Here is a 6,516-nt window from a genome sequence, read left to right on the forward strand (position 1 = left end):
TGAAAACAAAAATGATTAAGAAAGAATTTCAAGTTAGCCTGACAAAATGAATTTAAAGTATATTAATAATTCTTACAGTTTTGTAGTCAGTATGTTAGGATCAACTTAGATAGTAAAATTTTTAAATTGTTAAAACTACTTTTTTCAGCCAGTTGTATGATATCCTTTTTTGAGAGCACGACAACATAAAGATAACATTCTTCGTGCCTATTCTCCTCCTGTCAAATTACCGATGTAACAAAACTATCTTTTCAATAATCAGACACATAATTTATAATGAAATAAAATTCTACTATCATTTGTTAAAGATAAATTGACAACAGAAATATTCAAACAGTTAACTGTATTTTTAATTTGTGTTGCTTCTATTGCAAATTTTGATAGAAAAATAGAAATAATTAATCATCCAAATAAATCTTGTCAACGTACAAAATATTCCTACAAATTTTTTTTCGTGTTTCGCACTTATTTTCAGAACAAAAATTCTTAATCAAATGTGTTTCGAAGACGCTTGTATTAAAAAAAAATGTAACGTCCAATAAATTATTTTATAATTTCCAAATATCTTAGGTCAATAGTCATAAAAACAATATAAAAGTAAAATTATTTTCTTCTTTGAATTCTATATATTTAAACACCTCCAAGTAATATATGGCAATTTCTTTCAGTAAAGGAGGCTAGAAAATTACTTGGCACATGACTGTGTCATTGCAAGTAAGCATACGTAAAACCTGGCTTATATGTCAAATTATATACACATTTAGTAAAAGAGTAATACATAGCTATGCTATGTAGTTGATATTGTACTGAATGTATTGTACATTAATATTGTACTGAACATGAGAACTGGAAACACTAATTCTTATACGTAAATATTTTTTATTTCTGAGTAAACATGATTTGCATGTAACGTATCAACATCTTCATAATATATGTGTTTCTGTTCACGTAGGAATGAAAGTAATGACTTTAATAACAAAAATCATTGCGCAAGCACTGAATGCTGGCACAATATTGAAAACCAACTGATTTCAAAATTCTAATAAAAACAAGCTAAGTGCACATGGTGCGTTTTTATTTTACATTATTCTCAGTTTGTCCATTGTGATTCAATACCAGTGGCGTGTCGAAAACATCATTTCAATTCTATCTTTTGTCTCCTACATGTCAGAGCCAAAAAAGATTTTATTCAATAAGATAGCTTATCAGTTTGGCTGGATAGTGAGAGACAAAAGTTTCTATGAAAATATCTATACAAATGGTATAAAACGTATTAAATATTGCAATTTAAATGCTGTAAATTACTAAAATATTGTACAAGCTCAAAAGTATTGTAAAACAAGATAGCTGCATGTGTATTTCCTTTTACATATTCAACTAATTTCTACATTTTGGCTACAAATTAGATGTGTATAAAAGATAATCCTGAAGGGTTTTAGACACCCTGATTTTCAGTAACATTGGACAAATTATTAGGAATCTGTAAAAGAAAACACCTGCAGTCAACTTTTTTTTTCTAATAACCAAACCTGATATTATATGTCTTAAAGTTTACCTAGTTTTATGCTCCAGTCCATACCAACTAATATATTTTGACTTTTGATGTCCCTGTGTATTACACTGTTAACGTGAAGATATTCTATTCCCTGAAGAACCTACATGAGATGTAAATTTATTTCAAAGATAAATACTTTTAAATATCACTATAATTTTAATTCAGTGTGTTTGTTGTTTTCAATACTTCAAATATATATAATTTATAAATAGCAGAAGTACCAAGCTTAGATTGGGTTGATATATCAGTTGTTTTACCATCTGCTGCCAAGATGAAAAAGTTATTACTGCCACTGGAACACCTAACATTAAACTGGCTACGAGAAAAGCGTGGCCTTTTTAGGTTGAGACCAACCACCTTCAGTAATTGCCCCTGGGCAATTTTAAACTCACATCATTTCCGAGTTAAGGTATTTTCTGTTATATCACCGACAATAAAAACCTTCTTTAATCAGTGAAGATTCTAAATTGAAAAATATCAACAAATAGTTTCCAGTTTTGTTATGTAGATGTTTCATTTCATGTATTTTCAGTACACAGAATGACAGCGATATTAAAACATACTTCTGTAATTAAGTGACATGACATGGAAGCCATTGTTAAAAAGGACTGTTAGTAAATCCCATTGGCTTTACTATACATTCAGTGTCGTTTTATAAATGAAAGTATTCAGCTGTACTCAGGTTATCACATTGTTATATTCCAAGTGACAGATGTCAACTAACCATGTATCATGGCACATGGTCACTCCTCGTTAGAAACGCATTGGTCATACATGACTGTCATTTCTGGTTGCATGGAATGGAAACAAATTCATAATAAAATGGCATGGTCCTCAAAAAGGGCTCAATCCATCCATCTCTACTGTACTGTACTGTTATGGTGAAAATTTAGAAACCATTTTAGCATAAAAGTATAATTCTTGCCTTGACTTCTCTATATATTAAAATTTGTTATATAGGGAACAACTTCTTTTCGATGCAGATATCTTGATAGTTTCCTTCTTTAAAAAGATCCATATATAAACCTGCTCACATGTGTTTGTCTCTCTGTGATTTCTATTTGTAATGCAACAAACCGCTCGTGTTATTTGTGGTTTTTGTTACTTTGCCTCCTTAAATAGATGCACAGGTACGTGGAAAAGTAACACTCAGGTGCATACCCTCAGGAGCATTTTGGTACATGTGCAAAATATTTGGTTTTTGGGTTCTTTCTTTTTCAAGCTATGACTTTAACATACACGCATAGACACATGCTTTTATTATTATTATATATAAGCAATGTTATTAATATAATAATGCTTGCATAACAGACATGGGAAACTAACTGCAATAATTATTGAACAGACTTTTAAATAAATTGTAATCATTAGACATCTGTTAGAAAACAAAATTACAAAAATCTCTTTTCATAACAGTCAATATAACATACTTCTTTACAAATTGCTGATATATCATGTTCAGATAAAGGGTTTTGGTCAGGACATTATCCAAAGAGCTGATTGCCAAATATTCCATGATTACCTAAATAAACACAATTTAAAATTTCACTTACATTTTATTTTTTAGTAAAATCTCTCATAAACAATGAGACATAATATTTGTTCCTAACTTAAGATTCTGTCAGTAATCATATATGTAAAACAAATACCAATACCAAAATACGAGGTAAAAATTAAAGTAACTCTTGAAGAGTTAGATTTTTTATCTAGAATATTGTCTTCCAATCATGTATTATTTAAAAACAAAATTTCTAAAAAGCAAACCTGTAAGAATAATGTGGGAAACTATTCACAAACCAATACTGTTGCTCGAAATTGACTTACTATGTTTAATAAAGATTAGTACCTTAACGTGCACTCTATGGAATGTAAACTTGAAAATACAAGAGAATTCACTAATATGTAACACTAAGAATACTTGCCCAGAGTTCATCTCCTATGAGGTAGCTGTCCAAGTAGCTGATTACGTTTGGATGTTTTATTTCACATAGGACTAACAGTTCTGTAATTATATCTTCTTTGTATGATTGCTGCGATAAATATATCTTCTTTACAGCAACTGTCCACCCTGTTTCTCTATCTTTCGCTTTATATACAGCTGCTGAAGCACTGAAATAATAAAAGAAGTATCAATAGAATATGTAATATACTGGTATGTAAAAACATAACTAAATTCTAGTGATAAAATTATTGTGCTTTGAAAAAACAAACACAATGGATTAACATATGTTTCTAATCTTTGTAAAATTGTAAAAATGAATGCTTATTTCATTATACAGAAATTAGAATATCATGCATAGTTAAATGTTTGTTACTACATGAAGAATACTATAAAGTATGGATAAAACATAAATAGTAATTTATACTGACACAAGTAAGCACCACTCTATCAAGTAACATTGATAACTTTTGAAAATGTGTTCTGCTGTTACAATCGAGATGTACTCGTAGTGTGACGAGTTTTGAAACATTTCAACTACGCCTACATGCACGAATGGTCCGGCATGGCCAAGCGTGTAAAGCGTGCGACTCGTAATCTGAGGGTCGCAGGTTCGCATCCCGGTCGCGCCAAATATGCTCGCCCTTCCAACCGTGGGGGCGTTATAATGTGACGGTCAATCCCACTATTCGTTGGCAAAAGAGTTGGCGGTGGGTGGTGATGACTAGCTGCCCACCCTCTAGTCTTACACTGCTAAATTAGGGATGGCTAGCACAGATAGCCCTCGAGTAGCTTTGTGCGAAATTCAGAAACAAAAATGAATGAATTAATCCATTGAAGTAAACTTATTATTTTAAGCAAAATAATATTAACGACACTACTGATTATTTTGCTTTATAAATCTTCTAAATTTCTGTTTGTATGTTTCCTTTTGAATTTCGCGCAAAGCTGCACGAGGGTTATCTGCGCCTGCCGTCAATAATTTAATAGTGTAAAACTAGAGGGAAGGCAGCTAGTCATTATAGGTCATCGCCAAGTCTTGGGCTACTCTTTTACGAATGAATACTTCAATTCATTGACACATCATTACATCCCTACAGTTGAAAGGGCGAGCATGTTTGGTGCGACGGAACTTCGAACCCGCGACCTTCAAATGACGAGTCGAGCGCCTTAACTACCTCACTATGCTAAGCCTATTTGTGACTGAACAAACGTACTTTAAAAATTCGCAGGGCAATGATGTATTTCTATACTGTTATTTTGTTCTTCATAATTTGCCAAATACTCCTTTTAAATCAAAATACACAGTTATTTAGTTTCGAATGTTTAACACTTTCTGAACTATGCAAAGAGAAATACACCAATTGAATCAAAAGCTCTATTTCACTTAGTGAGGGAGAAATATTACAAACAGAGAACTGTTTCCAAAGGCAAACGAGAGGGGAATGAACACTACATACGAACGTCATGTAAGCAATTAAACATTGAGAATTAGCACATACAGGACATTGAAGGTGAGAAATGGAAAGAAGGTTGATCAGAGTTACACTCCCTAGCCACCATAGTTTCTGGGTGGAAAGATTGATTCAGATAAATGAGAAGATATGTAAGATGATAAAAAGTATGTGAAATAGTCCTGGCTAAAAAGTCAGCCCACCAATATCCACAGGCTGAGATGAAAAGAAAATAAGTCTATAGGAAATGGTCAAACAAAGTTCACATGAAAAGTGTAAAGCAGTAAGGCAATGAAGGACCCCATTAACATTTTCAGTCCAGAAGATCAACATGTCACAGAAGACAATGAATCTGGAAGAAAGTTATCAATGCAGAAATATTGATAAAATGGAACGTGTTGAACAAGGCATCTGATAATTGTTAACCGAAGAAACAGAAAATGTTTAATCAATAGTCTAGTAAGAGCCTGAACAACGCGAGGAGCATTGAACCGCTAAGATGACCCTTTACTGATCCACTTTACTAAACACAGATGAATAGGCCAGTAAGGAGCAATCAGAAGAACTTGACATTGAATGGTATGGACCGAATGAAATCGTCCAATGAAAAAGTTGAATGGGACAATCAACATACAGATATTTATTGACCAAGCCCTGACTTAAAGTGGTGATTGTCAGAGCAAGAGGATGAATAACCAAAGACCGAAACAGAAGTAATTTGTGGTCGAAGGATGTAGTAAAGCAACAGACGTAAAAAGTAACCCACTGAAGACAAATCCACTGGAAGATAAGATGACTGAGAGATCTACTAACTGTGAAGTGCTCACATACGAGCCTGATTAAAGGAACTTGTAGCAGCGAATCTCAAAACATCTAGCTTCACATTTCAGTACCAAGTATATAACAGTTACTTAGACCTTGTTTGAAAATTCAAACTTAGTTTCCCATTGTATGGAGGAAAGAGAGAGTAAAAAAATTCATGTGAAATTTACAAAATTATCAGCTTAATATCACATCCTCAATCAGTTGGAAAGTGTTTAGAAAAGCTAGTGAATGTACAACAAAAATTAAACAAAATACAAACATTCGTTGAGTGGTATTGCTAAATAATTAGTGCTATTATCAAAACATAACATTTTATCTCTATTATTTTACTATTAACTACAAATTTAACTTTAAATCCCGAAATCGTTCTTTTGCAACTTTTCACAAATTGTTAAGTATTTATTCTTTGGACTCAATTTTCCGAACAACTGACATAAAGAATTTGAAACCAAAATCTCAAGTACTAATAAAAGTACCTACCATATTCAAGCCACAACACTTTTCTATAATTTTAAATGCAGAAAAAGCTCCTTGTGTACATATTACATTTAAACTTACCCTTGTCCAATTTTTTTTATAAAAGTATATCTTTCGATGGGATTGCCCACAGAAGTCATACTTTTTAGTTCCTGCATAACTTCTTCTTCTGTCACTCTATTGTTCCTTGAGAAAATATAAAACAAGAATTACTACACCACACAAATACGCGTTTGCCAACAAATATTATTCATAATGTAATGATT

Source organism: Tachypleus tridentatus, chromosome 11, assembly GCF_004210375.1.
Source record: "Tachypleus tridentatus isolate NWPU-2018 chromosome 11, ASM421037v1, whole genome shotgun sequence".
NCBI classification, from domain to species: Eukaryota; Metazoa; Arthropoda; class Merostomata; order Xiphosura; family Limulidae; genus Tachypleus; species Tachypleus tridentatus.